At 41.2% G+C, this 20,213-nt stretch overlaps 1 long non-coding RNA gene across 1 annotated transcript in view; it reads right to left on the reverse strand.

The window, feature by feature from the left end:
* Positions 1 to 3,038: 3,038 nt before the first annotated feature.
* Positions 3,039 to 20,213, reverse strand: part of LOC138821867 (uncharacterized) — a 76,484-nt gene continuing 59,309 nt past the window's right edge. The window contains exons 2-6 of the long non-coding RNA XR_011370244.1: positions 8,101 to 8,301; positions 6,511 to 6,592; positions 4,406 to 4,594; positions 3,398 to 3,514; positions 3,039 to 3,098 (exon numbers count right to left, since the gene is read on the reverse strand). This is a non-coding gene — a long non-coding RNA (uncharacterized lncRNA). The remainder of the gene's footprint in view (positions 3,099 to 3,397; positions 3,515 to 4,405; positions 4,595 to 6,510; positions 6,593 to 8,100; positions 8,302 to 20,213) is intronic.

Below are 20,213 nucleotides of genomic sequence, written 5' to 3' on the forward strand. Positions count from 1 at the left end.
TAGCTTCTGAGGCAAATGAAATGCTCTGGCAGCCCAGTCCTAAGGAATTAGCCAGAGAGTGTACTTCTTCGTCTCTAGCCAAGCTCCTTGATCAGACTCCAGTGAAACAGTCTCAGAAAGGTGCCAAGTATACCAATACTCTGCCAGGGGGTCTCATCAACCCTGAGTTTGAAAGAGGAATACTCACTTTTTTTGTTGGTTGTGGGGCTTGAACTCTGGGCTTGGGTGATATCCTTTAGCTCTTCAGTTAAAGGCTATCACTCACCCACTTGAGCCACAGCGCCACTTCTGGTTTTCTAGTGGTTTATTGGACATAAGAGTCTCATGGACTTTCCTGTCAAGGCTGGCTTTGAACTATGGTCCTCAGATCTCAGCCTCCTGAGTAGCTAGGATTACAGGCATGATCCACTGGCACCTGGCTTAGGAACATTCACTTTTTAAACAGAATATCCAGCAACTGCTCCATTGTCCCCCACTCTCTATAGTGGTAGAGGAAGTTTCCAACATAGAAAGGATCACCTTTCTGGTAGTCAGGGACCAGGTCCATTACCAGCATTTCCAGCAAGCCTGAGTCCAGGATCCATATGTTATAAGGCACATTCAGGGTTTGGGCTGATTCATTGTCACACTGAGGTGGTAAAAAGAATGGATCTTTGAAATGTGAAAGTGGGAGTACCCTTCAAATTGAGTAATTGTAATAGAGTGGATTGAAAAGTACACAGTAAATATTTTCTCAGTATACACATATAAAAGCACACAAGAAGAAGTTTCTAATGTGGGCTGGATGAGATTAGATAGGTTTCCTGTTATAGTTATACTTGCCTGAGTTGCCTTATGATTCCCTTGGTTTCTTCTTATAAAAAAGGCCTGAGACATTGGATTCGTGATTTGGCACTGATCCAAAGTCTGCAGCATTGAGTGAGGCACTCATACCTCTCATGCCTGAGAGCTGAGTCTCTTGAACTTTGAAAACAACACAAGAACATCTTTCTTGTTCCTGCACCACAGGCCAAGTGAGCTGGCTTGAGCTGAATGTCAGTTACAGTTGCTTGGCTCTCATAGTTCTATATTCTATTCCATTGTGAGGTAGGTAGTGTCATTTCTCAGAGCCCAATGATCTAAGCTGTTTGGTCACATAAGACCATCCCAAAGACAAACTGGAGACTGAAATCTCCCCTCTCACATCACTATATCCACATGTGGACATTGTCAATTCCCAACATCCTCAGCTAAGCCTAGATACAGGCATGGTCTCAGCCTCAAGGAGCCCTTCCTAGGTCAGATCCAAGCCTTATTTGTCACTATTTCTCTCATAATGCACAAATCATTTTGGGTCTCATGGCCCTCTCAGCCTGTCATGTGCTTCTTGCATCTATTTTTGACATCTACTTCCTAGGACATTGTAAGGTTTTTGTTTCCTAATCTGTTTGCTCTTGCTGCCCCTGTGTGCTGTCATCTGGAAAAAAGGCAAGTACTTAGAGGTGGGAAAATCAAACAAGTATTGAAAAACAAACATTACACATATAGTCAGACATTTTTACAAGTGTTCATTCTTGTAAGATAAAAGACTATTTTTGATAATTTTGTCATATTTTATGACAGAGGGGAAGGGGAGAAGGGAAGAGGTGCTGCATTGTCTTCTCATAATTCAATGATTATTATTTAAAAATACTATAGTTGAAGGAATGTACTATTTAAAGATAAAAGCTGTGCTCCTGTTCTTTTTATAAGCTAGTCATTTATAAAGTATTCCTCACTAAAGTCTTGTCATCTGTGTCCCATGAACTATCCTCCTCCTTCAAAATAATCAAGGAAAACCTTCACAAATAAGTGGACTGTTGTCCAACCCCTGGATAAGAATTTAAGGTACAACATTGCCTGCAATTTTGTTTGTGTACATGTGTGTGAGAGTGTGTGTGTATGTGGGTGAATGTGTGTCTGTGCATATGTGTGTTTTAGGGCTTGTTCTCAGGGGCTATATGACAATCCCGAGTGTTTTTCCCTTGCGTGTAGTGCCCTATCAATTGTGCTACAGTTTCACTGCAAGTTTTCTGTACTGAACTGGAGAGGAGAGACTCATAAAATTCCCTGTTCAGGCTATCTGAAGTAAATCTCAGGTCTCAACCTCCTGTTAGCTAGAGTGATAATTATGTGCTTCCAGATCCTAGTAAGAAAGCATTGTTATTGGAGGCAGTGGGGTTGCAAGTTTCAGTCCACCTTCACCACACTCTATATTATTAAACAGCAACAATAAAACCCTATATCAAAATACAATAATAAGAGGTAATTAGAATAAAATTTAGTGATATAGTCTGCTGGCATCACTTTCAGGCACCCTTGGTCTTAATGTTTCGCATCACAAAACCAAAAAAAATGAGATAATTACAGTAGACTCAACGAATTTTAATTCCATCTTAATTTCAAAACATTATAAGAAACAAGAAAGCATTCATACTTATAAGGAGAATGTAAAAAAGATAAAAGATGGCAGATTATGAAATGGAAAATTCTACACTGCAAGAAAATTATTGTCATGGTGAATATATGATGGTATTGTCACAGTGAATATATGATAATGTACTTCAGAGCAGCAATGGATAAATATATATTTACTACACATAGTCTAACTTGTCTCAATCTCTATAAACTTTCAATCTTCTAGTACACATCATCATTGTATTCATGTTTATGGTATATTCTAAAATAACTAGCACAGTCAGGAGGTTACCAAAATACATTAGCTTCAATGTTTTAGGAGATTAACCTGCTAATTGTATTGACTTCTATATATTAAACATGTAGTGTGTTATCATTGTACTCTCTAAGTATGTACAAACACTACTTCAAAGTGAAATTGAATACAACAAGGTTTTGAAGGCATATGCCTGTAAAGCTAGCTATTTGGGACATCAGTTCAAGACCAGTGTAGTTTTTTCTGCAATGCTCCCCAACCACTGGCTCTGCGTGATGGAATACATCTAGGTTCACTGGGAGCTGAGAGCTGGAGGATTTCAATTTCATGCCATAGGCAAGAACTTCCACATGGCTCCATCTCAACCAAAGAAGGTTCAACACTGGCTAGTACCTATCACCCCCACCTAGGTGAAAATAAAAATAAGAGCAATGTAGTATAAGAAACAAACAATATCAAAACATGCCAATATAAACCATCATGAACAACACACACCTAGTGTTTGTTTCTCATACCTGTAATCCTAACTATAGCTAGGATTATATATGTGAGCCAGAGGCACCAAGCAGTTCATCATTTTAAAAATGAGTATTGAAGCCAGGTGCCAGTGGCTCATTCCTGTAATCCCAGCTACTCAGGATGCTGAGATCTGAGGATCACAGTTCTAAGTCAGCTCAGGAAGAAAAAAACCCATAAGACTCTTACCTCCAATTAACAACTCAGAAGTCAGAAGTGTCTCTGTGGCTCAATTGGTAGAGTGCTAACTATGTTGAGCACAGAGTCTCACAGACAGTGCCCAGGCACTGAGTTCAAGCCCCACATCTGACAAAAAATAGATAAATAAACATTTAAATGTCTGAATTTTTTGTGAATTAAAATGATGGTGTTCATACGCAATTCTACAGACAACTACATATTTCATTATATTTGTGGTTAGAAAAAGTAGCAGCACTTGAATAATGGATATTTTTTCATAAACTAGGGCATACTGATCTCTAATTAGAGGAAATTGCTGGACTCATAGGTAGTATTTTTTGGTTGGTTTTTGTTTTGTTTATAGAACAGGATGAGAAACCTTATTTCTGCCAATGACCATTTGGATATGTATAACATCATCCACAGGCCATGCAGAATTAACAGTAAAGACATGACACAGTCAACTGGCAATAAACTTATTTGTCTTTATGCCATGTTCCCAATGATTTGTTTAGCTTATATGTCCCTGTGGCCTACAGTTTCCTATTCCTGCCTTCCTCAAAATACAGCATGTTCCACCGATTCAGATTTGAGCCAAGCAATATGTAGTATTAGTGCCAAGAGTTAAGGAAAGTTGTAACACAAACAGGGAAGGATGAAACCAACACTTTAGTAGCTGGACACTGGGGACTCAGGCCTAGAATACTAGCTACTCAGGAGGCTGATGGTCTCAGTTCAAAACCAGATGGAGTGAGAAAATCTCTGAGACTCTTCTCTCCAATTAACAACCAAAAAGCCATAAAAGGAGCTGGGGCTCCAGAGGTAAAGTAGCCTTGATTACAAAAAACTCAGGGGCAACACCCAATCCTGAGTTCAAGCTGAAGGTCAGGAACAAAAACAAAAACAATCAACAACAACAACAAAAAAAACAGAAACTGGGAAAAAGCTCAGGAAAGGATGGCATTGTCTACAAGACAAGTGTACACATTACATGAATTGTGAAATCACTGTACACACCTTAGTAACAATTACATTTTAAAAAGAATGTGAGAAATCCCAAAGCCATGGGGCCTTATGATGTGCATCTGCTTTCCAGAATTTCAAAGTCCCATCATCTAAGCTGGTAGCACACAGGTTGTAGCTCAGGGTGATGAGAAAATAAGAAGCCAGAGATCCTTTCAGATTGTCCCACCAATTCTTCTATTACTGTAAGCAAAAAAAAAAAAAAAAAAAAAAAAGCAAAGAAAATAAATTAGACTTTAAGGTTAAACTAAGCTGCTATTAAAGATTCCAGGCAGAATTATATGGTGCCTGCTTCAAGGCAAGAGTGAGGCCAAGCCCACAGCCTCCAGAGAGGCATGACTACCACTTGTCCAACACTGCTGTCCTCCCCGCCCCCAGAGTTTACCTACAAGTCCCAAGTCCCTGCCTTTCTTCTTGTAATTCTTCAGCCACTGGTTGTCTCATTTCTCATTGTCTGTTTAGGTGGGATTTGAGACTCCTTCCTCTCCTCACCCAGCCACCAGACCCCAGGGGCCAAACTCTGCACCTCACAGACACTCCCCAGAACCCAGCTGCCTTTGCAGTTGCTGCTTCCTGAGCCACTGGGCTACTGCCTCCTTCCTCCCTTCACCAGCCTCTGCCAGGGCCTCCCATCCTCTCCCTACCACCACCACCCCCAATCCCAGCTTGGCCTCCCCCGTGGCCACCCCTCCTCTCCACAAATCTCCCAGCCCCAACCCCAGCAGGATCACTGCTCTGGGGATACAACTGTGGGCCAGGCCCAGCAGAATCAAAGGTGCCACAGTGTGCAGCTGGCTGAGAACTGGAGACAGCATAGGTCTCTGATCAGTGTCTTTCACTTCACTTACACAATTATTAATTGTATTGATTTGGTATTTAAGTTTAGATTTCATAACTTCTTATTAAGCCTTTGCAGAAGAGCTGATAGAAATATAGTCCCCAAATTCGGATTGTCTCTAGTTTAATTCTTTTGAGATTCAGAGATGTTTAAGTAGTTATAACAATCATGAACTCTCATTTTCATAGCAGATGCTATTCAGAAAATAATTGCTTATGCATCTGTTATCAATTATTTACAAGACTTGAAACTTTTAAAGTTTCAAATATTACAGGAAGATCTTTGATTCATGTTGAATGGATGTGAGTAGGTTGAGCTGTTGCATACATTCTGTGTGTGTGTGTGTGTGTGTGTGTGTGTGTGTGTGTGTGTGTGAGTGAGTGTTTCTGTGTGTGTGTAGGGGGGGTGTATGTGTATCATTGAAATCAAGGATAAGGATGTTGAGCCCTGGTCTGAACTTGTTTACTTTTTCTGAGATATACATTATGGTGTTTCTTTGTTGGTGGTAGGCTCTGATTGCTTGCCTTTGCCTGATGCTCACATTCCAGCTGAATTTTTCAATTAAAGCTTCTTGTTTAGTATTGAGCATATAGGGCTCTGATGTTGCTTTGTCTTTAGTCTGCCATCTAGGATCTTCTTTTCCTCTTTAAAAATTTACATTCAATATAAATTTTACCTCCTGACTGATTTTCCCTTTAATTTGCATTTTGAAAAAAGTATTATAAGAACTTTGATCTCTGTATTCATGAAGAAAAACCATTTTGAATTCTCTGTTTAATGTAACAACACCTGGACACATTTGTTAACACCAAGATCTTAAAATTTATTTTGTAGTTTTAGTTTAAAATGCCTCCTCCATGTTTACAGCATGAGGAGACAAACAATTTCTGGTAACAATGATAACAGTTTTATTCAATAAAATATCAGATAATTCATAATTTTGAATATGTATAGTGGCAAATAAACACATTTGGTAAATAGATTTGCTTGATAGATCCGTGCACAAAAATACCACTCCTAAGGGCTGAAAAGGTGGATCAGTGGTAGACAGCTTATCTTGAATGCACGAGACCCTGGGTTTGATTCTGCAGCACCACCTAAGCAGAAAAGCTAGAAGAGGTACTGAGGCTCAAGTGGTAGAGCACTAGTCTTGAGCTGAAGGGCTGAAGGACAGCGACCAGGCCCAGAGTTCACCACCAAAAACAAATTAAATAAATAAATAAAACTCATATCAAGTACATTAATTTCAAACGTTGATTACCATTTTAGTTAGGGGCAGGGTGCCAAGATATAGCAGACTTCTGTTGCAAAGCTTTAAGAAGGATTTCAACACCTGACAAGTACTAAAGACAAGAAGGAAAAAAATTAGCTCTGCCAACAACATATAGAATCACCACTCAAAGAGAAACCAGTACTAAGAATGAAATGCTTTTCATAAAATTTCTTAAGAGATTCTGGCTCTATATTAATTATCATATAAGTTAACCTTCAAAATCTCCATCGATGGGCCTTAAGGGCACCTACAAAAACTGGAGGAGAGAATCATCAACCCAGATTTTTAATTTTGTAAATTAGGTAATGAGTTCATTTCTGGTTTGACAATCTCATCCCTTCCTTTGCTCTCTGTCTCTGATTTTCCCTCCTGTCCCTGTCCACAGTGGTATAGTTCATTGTGAACATAATATCGACAGAGTACAACTGAAACCAACCCAGCTTGACATATCCATTACATGTTTATCTGCAGTTAATCAGAAGAAATTGAGAATTGTGTGTTTCAACTGGTAGAGCTAGAACACCACCAGACTTCAATTGGAAACCTAAAGGACAGCGTCAATATTGTGATTTTTAAGAACCAATGCTGTCCCATACATAATCTCAGACTCCACACACACACACACACACACACACACACACACACACACACACACACACATCTTAAAATAGATGTTAGTACTGAAATCCAAATAGTTTTTTTATTTTTATAAGTTTTATTTTTAGCTTTAATGAGGCTTGACTTGATAGTTTCTACTAATGAGCCACAACTTAGAACTTTGTTATAATTTTACCCTGTCTGTATTCAGAGAAACATTCTCTGAATTTCTCCATTTCCAGCAATGATAAGTTTTCTCTTCTTGGTCCAGTTTCTTCTTTTGAGACTCAGTCTCTTAGACTTTTCTGTCTTGCATTGTCTGTAAGTTCATTGATCCAGTAGATCTCAGCCATCCTAATACCTGGACAGAACCTGCCTTGGGAAAAGTGTTCTAAGCTCACCATGCAATGGAGGCTGTTAGTACTCACCCATAATCATTTTTTCTTCAGAAATGAGAAATTGGGGGCTGGGAAGGTGGCTCAGTGGTAGAGTGCTTGCCTTGCAGAAATGAGAGATTGTTAGGTCCAGGAATTCAGGGGAAGCACTCACTGTGTGCTATTTCATACTTTTTTGGGGAGGGGCACGGTCCGGTCCTGGGGCCTGAACTCTGGGCCTGGGCGCTGTCCCTCAGCTCTTCAACTCAAGGCTCATACTCTACCACTTGAGCCACAGTGCCACTTCCGGCTTTTTTCTTTTTGCTTATGTGGTGCTGAGTAATTGAACCCAGGGCCTCATGCATGCAAGGCAAGCGCTCTACCACTGAGCCATCTTCCCAGCCTGATTTCATACTTTTTTTATTTAATGGCAGCTTCCACCTATTGTCTACTTTAAGCATTGTGTGAAGAGAAAGATTGCCCCTAAGAGACAGAAGTACTGTACTAACTGTTGCTCTCAAAACACAGGAGGAGGGAAAGAAGTTCTGAAGGAGCCATGTAGCCTAGAAACTGAGTTCTTAGAAACTCAAACTGCCTTTTATCTTACCTTCAACATAGAAAGTCAGAGATTGCAGTGGCTTGTAAGCTCCATTTATATTCCTGTGCAGGGGCTCCCTTCCCCTTTGCCCTTCTGACTGTTTACATCAGTGGCAGGTGTGAAGACGTAACAAGAACACCTAAAGTTTGGGCCTGGGATTAAAAACTCCATTTTGTGATTATAAACATTCCACCACTTCCTGAATTGAATCTGAGGGCAGAAGAAAGTTAGGTTAGGAATTCGTATAATTACTTCTAAGTTTGCTATCTAAAATCATCCCTTCCTACCCCTCAGAATCCTATTTCCCAACTGTGTAGACACCCTTACACTCTGTTCTCCTGAAGCATTTGAGTGTGGGCCATCATCTGCTTCTTATGTGTACTGCTTTTCAAATGGAGAGTTTCTCCTAGGCTCAAAATGATTTCATTGATGAGGACACTGTGCAATAAGCTAAACTGGGTTTGTTCATGTGTTCATACCCGAGGGAGAACTAGTAAGGGCTAAGTAGTAGTCAGGGCTCACTTGCTGCCAGTGGTATTGCTCTGAAGAATTACTGTCAATGTTGCCCACAGTACCTAGTCCAAGGCCTCTCAGAAAGGCTACAGACCCAAACTTCTTGAGTCTCTGTGTGAGCTAATCATCATTGGCCAACTATGTTCCATGGTTTGTGAGACATTCACTTCTGTGAGCATATGCATATGAGGGCCCAAGAATAGACTTACCTAGAAGGAAGATCCTAGAATGCAAAACTTCTACTAGGACAATGGAAACCCATGGTTTGGCATGCTTAATGTTTTTGAAAGACCCCAGACTCCTGGGATACTTTCGTCAACGGGAGGGCGCCCCAGAAACTCAGACTCCAGGCCGGGAGATGCAATAAGCAAGAGGAGTTTATTTGACGTTTGCACAAACGGACTCTCTGTCCCGAGCAGACAGGGAGCCCCGAGAAGTGGTTACAAGCCCTTTTTTAAAGGCAAAAGCCACAAGATTAACGCATAACACAAAGCATCCCATGATTGGTTCATTTAAAGGTCATCATATACGCCAACAATCACTTTGCCACGTGGGAAATTTTGTAAAATGACTGGCCCATGGTTGGTTTAAGGGGGTTTACATGGTTACAGGCCTATGATTGGTTGACATTTGGCTTAGCTTGTGGTCTTGCCAGGTGGTCGTTATCTCAAGGTCCTGTCTGGGGAATTTCTAAATGGGAACTGAGGAACACGTACTGTCTGTTCTTTATCTACGACCACTGACCTTGTCCTGGGGCCGACATCTGGTCCCTGAAACTTGTTAACTCATTTTTGGGAAGGGAAGGGTCAGTGCCAGCGTAAGCAAGTTTACATAAGCAGAATCAGCAGTTAGCAAATTAGCAAATTGTAAAATGGACTCAGCCCTAATTTTTCTAATTCTTCAGTTTTAACCTGTGCACTGAACTAACAGGAGAAAGTGGCACACTAAGAAACTTGCCAATTTTGCCAAATAAAGAACTATGGTGAAGGTCAGAGAAAGGACATTGATTTCATGGTAGTCATGACAAGACAACAACTTAGCATACCTTCAGAATACTAATCCATACTCACCTACTGTTTTTGTTTTTGTTTTTGTTTTTTTGTCGGTCGTGGGGCTTGAACTCTGGGCCTGGGTGCTCTCCCTCAGCTCTTCAGCTCAAGGAGAGCGCTCTACCACTTGAGCTACAGTGCCACTTCCGGTTTTCCGGTGATTTATTGGAGATAGGAGTCTCATGGTCTCTCCTGCCCAGGCTGGCTTTGAACCGCGATCCTCAGATCTCAGCCTCCTGAGTAGCTAGGATTACAGGCGTGGGCCACCAGCGCCCGGCTCTCACCTACTGTTTTATTTACCCATGTCATTAAGTCTGAGTTGTATGTAGGAGTCTTCAGGGCCTTCAGAACAGGAAGATCTAGGCGAGAGCCTAAGATTGGTCTGCCATTTTGGACATAACATAACTAGTCAGATGAAAGCCCTTAGTAGTGTCCTATAAATATGTGCATTCATCCTACTACATTTGATAAGTATCCCCTCGCAAAATTATCTTTCGTTGGGTCACTTTCTGACATAGCAGCTGTCTGGTAGCTCCATTGTGACTTCACTTTATTCTGCTGAGCCAGAAATGGAGAAGGAGAGACTGACCACAACACAATTGCATCTCTCGCAATGAGCAGTGAATGGCATGGGAGTATTTAAGATGCTTCCCATGTTCTCAGTGAGCTAGTACCACCTTGGATTCCAACTCAAATCTTGATAAACAGATACAGAAGTTACATATAGCTTGTTGTGCCAGATTCACAGCTACAGAGGTAAATGAGAAAGTGGAAGGCCTTGGTGTGATATGAAGCAGAATTCAAAGGATGTGGGGATGAAGTGAGCTACCTGGAGGGAAAAGGAGAGGCAGCTGAAGCTGAAGCTGAAGAGCACCTAGAGAGAGAAGATAGAGCAAGTTTGAGGCCACCTGGACATCAAAGTAACCCATCTGAGGTACAAGAGTCTGGCTGTCCAGAGCCACAGAGAGAAGTTGGAAGAGCCACAGCAAGTGCTCTTTCCCATTGCTAGGGAGCTCCCAGAATGCCAGAGTAAGAATTGGTAGCTTCCCAGAGCACTGCTGCTGAGCACATGTCAGATCCCTTGCTATCATAATTGACATTGGAGAGGAGCAGCAAGAGCTGTATGAGGTGATTGCAGCTCACTATGTGGAGCCTGTTCTGCAGCATTGTGGAGTGTGGTCTTTCAGGATGCTTAGAACAAAGATCCTATAACTGGTGTCAAAGAATGCAATCTACTTGGAGTAGACATTTATAGATGGCACGTGCCTGAAAACAACAAGCTGATAATAGCTGCTAGAGGTAGTTTCCCTAAAGATCTAACAGCCAAAACTGGAGAGGCAAACCCAGAGCTCTGCACCACATCAGTCCACCATGAAAATTGCTTCTACCATAGTACTGGCTACCCAGTTTGCACACTCATGACCTTTTTACCCTGATTGTGCCCCACAATCCCTCACAACTTTTGCTCTTTCACTTTGTCTATGCTTCCTTGTCCCCGCTAAACAGTTCTGGATGCCTGTATTAGCTAGCCCAACCCCTGCAAAGCTGTAGCTGCTACCCAATTTCCTGACACTGCAACTCAGCAATTACAGTCACAGTTACCCTTTCCCTGGTATCCTAGTCTCTACTACTCTTTTCTGCTACCCATAATTCATAAAACCATGGTTCCAGCTACCTGATCCCTGACACCCCTCTCTCTGATACCCCATTCCCAAACAAAGGGTAGATTGGGCACAGACAGTCGACTTGGGTACTCCTCTTGCAGGCACATTGGGCCAAGTTATTCCTCAGGTATTTAACATGAGGGACTAACTGGTGGTGGAAAGAAAAGAGGTTACTCAGAGGTCACTAAAATCCAAGGACATCACTTATAACTTCTTGCTAGGAAAAGAAGGCTCTAAGGTGAAAGAAAATTTTACAAAGAATATTGATGAAGATGCAAAAGGTTTAGCTTAGTGTCTTCTACTAGTGGTCTGAATTATTTTTGACATATATATGTAACTACTTTGCATTTTAAAAATTATATGAAAATGCACATTTATGTGGTACTTATATTAATTTATGGAATAGTTGTATAAGATCACGTTAATGATATTCAAGATTTTATGCTCTATGATATGCTCAAGAGGCTGCCTTTGGAAATATAAATAAATATAAATTGAGCTCTTTAACAACAAATGAAATCTCATTGTCAAATACTACAAGGAGATTATGGATGCTAGTACCAAAATGAAAGCTGTAACAATAAAACTGAATAAAGCTGCAAGATTGAAGGGAGGGAGTCAGTGGTAAGGGCAATTATAAAAGAGAAATTCTTCACCATGGAATTGTGGAAGGATAGAATGTGTTTGTTGAATTACTAGCTTTTTTTTTTTTTTGAATTACTAGCTTTTAAAACCATCTTAGAAAGCAAAACATTGGTTTTTATTATTGCTATTTGGAACCTCTTTAACGAATGGTTTAACAAAAATTTATCAAAACAACTTTGAAAATTCAATGATGTGAATTATCAGATTAACATTATACTCAAAGTTGCCTTCACATGCAGGCAGGCTGCATTCCTTTTCTATAAAATTAATGGACTAAGCTTCCTTTTAAATGGTTGGACAGTCCATGACACTTGTTCCAAAACAAGAAAAGATACTGGAGAGAAAAAAAAAAGAGGAAGGAGATTCAAGATTGCTGAAATTAGCATATTTCCCATTTAGACTTTAATGGGATTTTTCTACAAAGAATAAGATTTTCATCTTACCATAATAATGTCAAAATTGATGTGCTATAGGATAGCTTCTAAATGTAATATTTAATGCTGTTGGATTACTTGAAGACAAAGGTTTATAGAAAACTTTAAATTTCAGAAAAACTGTAATGTTCCAATAAACACGTAGAAGAAATATAATTTAAAAATTCGCTGCTTAAAGCAAACCCTGGCAGGAAAGTCTGAGAGATGCTTGTCTAGAAACAGGAAGTGGCACTGTGGCTCAAGCGGTCAGGGCTCTCCTTGATCTGAAGAAAGTAGGGATATGTTGACACCCAGGTCCTGAGTTCAAACCTCATGACTGACAAGAAGAAATTTTAAAGAATTAAAGCATTAGGCCTGGGAAGGAGACTCAGTGGTAGAGTGTTTGTCTTGCATGCATGAGGTCCTGGGTTCAATTCCTCAGCACCACACAAGCAGAAAAAAGTGGAAATGGCACTATGGCTCAAGTGATAGAGCACTAGCCTTGAGCTGAACATATCAGGATCAGCACCCAGACCCAGAGTTCAGGCCCCCCTACCACCACCAACAACAACAACAAATTAAAGCATCCAACAACCTGAAGATGTTGTCCAGGATAATGAATGGGGCATTATCTGTTTACATGACTTAGTGACTTAAAACCTAGTTTACCAGGGGAGGTGGTGGGCAATTTGTGTGTTTTCTAAAACCTGCAAAATTATTTTGTATTTTCCCAAGGAGGAAGAAAGGAGGGGATGGGGGGAGGAGGGGAGGTGTTTGGTGACTTTGCCTTTTGGTTCAGTGATTTTTCTGGGGACAAATTCAGAGAAATACTGCTTGCAATCCTAGTTGCATGGGGAATGAAGAAGCCAGGCCCTGGAAGTGGTTTTGTCCTGTCCTTGGCCTGGTTCCAACAACCAATGGATAATTCAAGTCCACTTCAGGACCAAGATGCCTTGAAGACTACTGATCCACTGGACAGGCAGACCTAACCACAGCCAAAAAAGGCAAAAAATGCAATGCCGAGGGCAGCATTGGAAATCTACACCAGGCAGAGATTTTTTTATATTTTTTATTGTAAAATTACTGCACAGAGGGTTTACAGTTACATGAGTAGGGTAATGAGTTCATTTCCTATCGAGCATTGTTACCTCCTCCTTTGTTTTTCCCCTAGCCCTTCCCTCCCCACCTCCCCAACTCCTCCCTTCTTGACCCCTGCCCGAAACTGTAAATTCATTTTTGACACAGTGTCCTCTACATCTCATCATCACAATAGGTCAACCTGCATCCCCATTTAAGCATTCTGCTATATCCCTTCCACTCCCCAAATTACAAAAATGTATATACAAAATGCAGAACATTTGATCAAATACAGTGAAAACAGGGATTATACCATGGGGGGGATGAACCTACAAAAGAATCACATAGTACATTATATTAAAAACAAAAGCAAGAAAGAAAAAACCACTATGTCTCTGACTTGGGGTACATTTCGCTTAACATCATTTTATATGGTCATATGTACATAGCCTTTGATCTTCTCTGCTTGTCCTAGACATGTACTAGTCCTTGCAAACAAGGGAAACCATGGACCTATGTTTCTTTGGGCCTGGCTTACTTCACTTAATTTAATTTTTACCAAGTCTTTCCATTTCCTAACAAATGGGGTAATGGCATTCTTTCTAATGGAGGCATAGAATTCCATTGTGTGTGTATGTCTATATCTATATACGTATATATAGATATATATCACATTTTCTTGATCCATTCATCTACTGAGGAGCATCAGAGTTGATTCCATATCATAGCTATGGTGACTAATTCAGCAAAAAACATGGTTGTGCTGGCAGCTTTGGTATGACCTTGTTTGTGATCATTTGGGTAAATGCCCTAAAGTGAGATTGCTGGATCATAGGGGAGCTCTACACGGATTCTTTTGAACAACTTCCATACTGCTTTCCAAAGTGGTTAAACAAGTTTACAATCCCACCAACAATGCAGTAGGGTTCCCTTTTAACCACATCCCCTCCAACATCTGTTGTTATTACATTTCTTGATTATTGCCATTCTAACTAGAGTGAGGTGCAATCTCAATGTTGTCTTGATTTGCATTTCTTTTACGGCCAGAAAAGTTGAGCATTTCTTTATGTGTCTAATGGCCATTTTTATTTCCTCTTCAGAGAAGTCTCTCTTTAAGTCTTTAGCCCACTTAGTTATTGAGCAGTTGTTTGTTTGAAGATTTATTGTTGGGGGATTTTTTTTGAGTCCTAAGTATATTTTAGATATAAGACCTTGTGTCGAGAAGATCTTCTCCCAGTATGTGAGCTTTCTATTGATCTTGCTAGCTATGACCTTTGCCTTGCAGAAGATCTGATGTTTCATGCAATCCCATTTGTCCAAACTTCCTTTGATTTCTTTTGTTTCTGGCTCTCTATTAAGAAAATTTCTGTCTGTGCTAAAAAAAAAAAAACCCTAGATTTATTCCTATTCCTTCATGTAATGTTTTCTTGGTGTCTTCTTTTATTTTGAGGTCTTTGATCCATTCAGAGTTGATTCTCATGCAGGGTGACATATACAGAATCTATCTTTAGTTTTCTACAGGTGTTTAACCAATTTTTTCCACACCATTTACTCAAAAGGCTGTCTGTCTTCCATTCTGTTTTTTTAGCTCCCTTGTGAAAGAGCAAGTGGCTATAGGTCAGTGGATTCATTTCTGAGCCTTCAGTCTTATTCCACTGGTCCTCAGGTCCATTCTTGTGTCAGTACCAAGCTGTTCTTTTACTATGGCTTTTTAGTAGAGTTTGAAATTTGGAATTGATATTGTTCCAGTACTGTTCTTTCTGTTAAGGATTGACAAACCTACAGCCAGTATTATACTTAATGGTGAAAAGTTACAGCCATTTCTTATAAATACAGGAGTGAGATTAAAACTGTCTACTCTCTCCACTCCTCTTCAACTTAATATTAGAATGCTAGCTGGGGCAGTAAGACAAGATGCAAACTGAAAGGGGATCCAAATAGAGAAAGATGAAGTAAAACTCTCCCTCTTTGCAGATGACATGATCTTGTATTTAAAGAACTCCATGACTCCACTCCCAAGTTACTTGAGCTGATCAGAAATTTTTGCAAACTAGCAGAGTATAAAATTAACCCTCGGAAACCAATGACTTTCCTGTATTCCAATAACAATAAGAGTATGGCTGAAATTAGGAAAGCAACCCCTTTTTAATAGCCGCACAAAAAAATAAAATACCTAGGAGTTAACTTAAGAGGTGAAGGACCTCTGTGATGGAAACTTTAAAAACCTTAAAAAGAAAAAGAAAGCAGAACTAAGGAAGTGGGAAACCTCCCATGCTCATGAATTGGGAGGATTAACATCATGAAAATGGCAATACTGCCAAAAGCTATATCCAAATTCAATGTGATACCTATCAATATCCCAATCTCACTCTTAAATGAAATAGAAGAAGCAATCCAAAAATTATTATGGAAGAATAAAAGACCCCGAATAGCACAGAGGGTTTTTTGTGATTCTTATTTTGTATTACCATTTTGATTCTACAAAGTCATCTATGGATTTTAACTTCCTTCCCTCCCTTTGGATAAAGCTCACAATAACCCTGCCTCTAGCTCCCAAAACACTTATATCTTAGATCTGAAAAATTGTTCCTAGATAGTGAATTACTTAATTGTATTTTGAACGTATAAAACATGCATATAAAAATAGCACATTTTGATCTCATGATAAAAAAGCCTTTTCCCCTCTCAAATTTATTTCCTGAAATGCAGTTTTAGAGAGAATCTGTTTTCAGTTTTAGATGAAAGGCTTATAGGAAACTGTGTTCATATTCTGGCTCCTCTTCCTGCACCTCAAAACCTAAAACACAAATTTTACAACCCATTTACAAGAAACAACACAAAAACCAAACACTGAGAATGCTCAGATGCAGAACGTTTTACAAAACCCAGAATATAACTTTGCTGTCTGAGGGAGAGGCTCTCTGAATAAATTAACAAACAAACCCAAAAGAGCAGCCAGGAGTATCAGACGTGAGTTTCCTGGCTACTACTCCATCGACCAGGAGCATGGAAGGGCTTCCTGAGCCTGCTGGAGAGTGCGTGGAGGAAAGTTTCCTTGCCAGCCTGAATACAAAAGTTGGCATCACCCCTCCTGGGCCTGTCTTTCTTTTCTTCTCCCCACAGTGGAGCAGAATTGTCCCCTGCTTCATGAAGGATAAATACTGTACAAGCTGGCCCACAGAGTGGCTTCTATTCAGTCTGCACTCCTTCCTAGGTGGGCGGTCTCTGCCCCACGGTGTGTGTGTGCTCCCAGGGGCTGATCCTCAGAGCCCAGGCCCACGGGGCAGGCAGGTGCTAGATGTGAGTCAGTGGCACTGTGTCATTCACACAGAAGCTACTGGGTTGCTGCCCTAGCCCAACAGGAGGTGTACCCTGATCTTCTCCCACAGTCCCAGGCGAGGTGCCCACAAGGGCCCGATTTGGACAGACTGCCACTAGGATCCTACTTCACCAGAGGGATCAGCATGCCAGATGAAGTGGCTGCCACCTGAATTACTACTTATTTTATGGAGCAGTTTTAAACAAAGTGATACATATTACTGTATGATATATAATGCTATATCCTTGAGTCTATAGTCCAAAATCATTTTTCTTGATACTAACAAAAATGGATTTTATTGTTTGTATTTATAAGGCCATAATGGCAAACTGAAATAAAAGTACAACAAAACTCTTATCCAAAACACATGATTGAATATCAGAATTTGAAAAAAAATTGTATGTAAGTAGTGCAAACGAAGTTATACTAGAATAGTAAAACACACACAAAATATTTATTAGTTACATTCAAAAGTAAAATAAGTAATTACAGAAAGAATTACTACTAGAGGGCTGGGAAAGTGGCTCAGCGGTAGAGTGCATGCCTTGCAAGCATGAGGACTTGGGTTCGATTCCTCAGCACCACATAAACAGAAAAAGCTGGAAGTGGCGCTGTGGCTCCAGTGGTAGAGCGCTAGACTTGAGCTGAAGAGCTGAGGGACAGCGCCCAGACCCAGAGTTCAGGCCCCATGACCAGCAAAAAAAAAAAAAAAAAAAAAAAAAAGAATTACTACTAGATAAAAAATATTACAATAGTTTAACAGGTTGAAGTGATATAGGTTAAATATTTGGTTTTTATAAAAGTTTTTTAAATCTCCCAGTTCTGTTTATCTCAGTGAAGGAAAATGTTAGAACGTAGAAATTATATGTGGCACCTCTTGCTTCCAGTACCACAAAGGGGAGTGGCACTTCCTAATGGGAGTCCTGGGATGACACCCACACCCAGCGCATGTAGACCCATCAGAGGTCCCTGTGGTGACCCTGAGGGGACCCAGGACATCACATTGCTGCTGCAGCAGGTGCAGCACTTGTTGTGGTGGGCTGCGGCCAACAAGGCTCCATCAGTGACCAGATCAAGCAAACCAGCCTCAGGGGCCAAAGCCAGGAGGGAAGGCAAGGCAGACCCCAAGTCCTGCCTTCCATCTGTGTGGACTACACTGCCAAGGCCAGACCCATTTCCCTGCTTTGGAGCACAACAAGGGTAGGGAGTGAGCCTCCAAACGGAGCATCCCCAGAATGTCACCCAGATCTGGGCCCATGCAGACCAAAAGGACGGAGGAGGCTACACAGCAAAGCCAAAGGACTTCAGGCCCCTGGTGCTGCAGCTGGTGCATTGAAAGTCCAGACTCCTCTGGCACTGATGGGCATATGCAGGGATGAGCCCATACCCGAGTTCACAGGGACCAGAAAATGGAAGTCTGTGGGGATGCTAAAGGGGCTCCAGGGTGCTGAGCTGTGCAGCTGTCACAAGCCTTCTGGCAGAGGGGCCAGCACACAACTCCAGTCTCCAGACCACCTTAAAGACTGATGAGGTGAGAGCAGGGGTTATACCGTGGAGGAGGGACATACAAAGCAACAAAGAAATCATCTTATAAATATGTTAGAAATAATCGAGTGAAAGAAAAACATTTGAATACCCCCTGCTCTCTCTGTATTTGCTGTTGGTATAATTTGTGGAGGGGAAGGGCAAAAACAAATAGTTTAAATAGGGATACAGGTGGACTCATTGCAACAAGGAGATGTACAAGTCGTTATGTCGAAAAATGAACTTTACAATTTTGGTGGTGGGGGTAGGAGGATGGGAAAGGGCTTGATAAGAAATGTACTCATTGGGGCTGGGAAGGTGGCCCAGTGGTAGAGTGCTTGCCTTGCATGCATGAGGTCCTGGGTTCGATTCCTCAGCACCACATAAGCAAAAAGCCGGAAGTGGCACTGTGGCTCAAGTGGTAGAGCGCTAGCCTTGAGCTGAAGAGCTGAGGGACATCGCCCAGGCCCAGAGTGCAGGCCTCACAACCGGACCCCCCCCCCCAAAAAAAAAGAAATGTACTCATTGCCCTTGTAATTGTAACCCCTCTGTATGGTGTTTTCACAATAAATAAATAAATAAATAAATGACTGATAAGTGAACCACAGCTGGGCTGCCTGGCCTCAAAGGGGTGGACTGCCCACCCAGCCTTCCTTCTCCCGTGGACTCTACAGTGTACAAACATGGTGTCCCCAGACCCTACACCCATGAGGGCAGGCAGTGACCTCAGAACGGAGTCTCCCTGGGATGGCACTCTCACCTAAGACCACTGCAGACCAGTACCAGCACCGCTGGAGGAGGAGAAGGCAGCAGTGGATTCAACTCCAGCCCCATAGCTGCCAGATCCTGAGTGAAATGGAGCAACTGAGACTGGGAAGGGAGGTGGGAAGGATGGGTGGGGCTCATCTGGCAATGCTGGGGAGCATGCATACACATCCCCTCACTGTACATCCACCAGAAGGAAGGGGACCCCACTTCTCAACGGGTGACCTGAGGAGGCACCCACACCCACAGGGACTACAGAAATTGAGGTTCATGTGGTGACTTCGAAAGGGCTCCAGGGTACAGCTTTGCTGCTGCACTGAACAACTGGCAAAAAGAAAAAGAAAAAGAAAAAGAAAAACATCCACTAAAACTTCTCATCAATGATAATGTATTATACTTTAAAAACAGTTTTAATTCCCTCTTGTCGTATATTTTTGCATGGAGCCCTTTGAATTAACCAAAAATCTCCACGATTTCCTCATGCACAGTAATACTAATAAATATAGCTTCTATTCTTTTTTTAATTAAGGGAGGTTGCATATAGTTCCTTCCCATGTTTAATTCATGAAAAAGAAATCCTGAATATATCTGTCAAACACCAAACAGGATTTCTTCTGAACTCCTCACTGAAGAAAGAAAATAAAATGACCGAACAACAGGTATCACCCATATTGTCACCGTGCTAGCTTTCTCACTGATTAAAAATAATTCTGCCATGCACATGCAGATCACTTATGCAAAATTTTTTCCAACAATTCTTGTTGTTATATTACATTTATCTTTCTCCTTCTGTCTCCTCTCCTGCTTCTTTTCCCCAGGGTCCTGTTTCCCTCTTACATCCCTTTTCCCTTCAACTTTCTCCCTGTCCCCTCCTCTTCTTCCTCCTGCTATGCCTTTCCTCCTCTCTTACACCTTTCTCCTCCTTTCCTTTCCTCTTTCTCCTACACTTTCACTTTCTTCTACCTCTTCTTTATGGTCCTGGGGGTTGGACTCAGTGCCTTGTGCTCACTATGCAGATGCTCTGCTGCTCACTACAGGCCTCCAGTCTAGGCTTCATCTCAATGACCATCTATTTCTGATTTGTTTTTAAATAGCAAAACCAACAAAGACTTTTGATTCAGGATTTAATTCATTGTACATATCCTGTGCCATA

Source organism: Dipodomys merriami, unplaced genomic scaffold (assembly GCF_024711535.1).
Source record: "Dipodomys merriami isolate MVZ:Mamm:240054 unplaced genomic scaffold, mDipMer1.0.p SCAF_944, whole genome shotgun sequence".
Lineage (NCBI taxonomy): Eukaryota > Metazoa > Chordata > Mammalia > Rodentia > Heteromyidae > Dipodomys > Dipodomys merriami.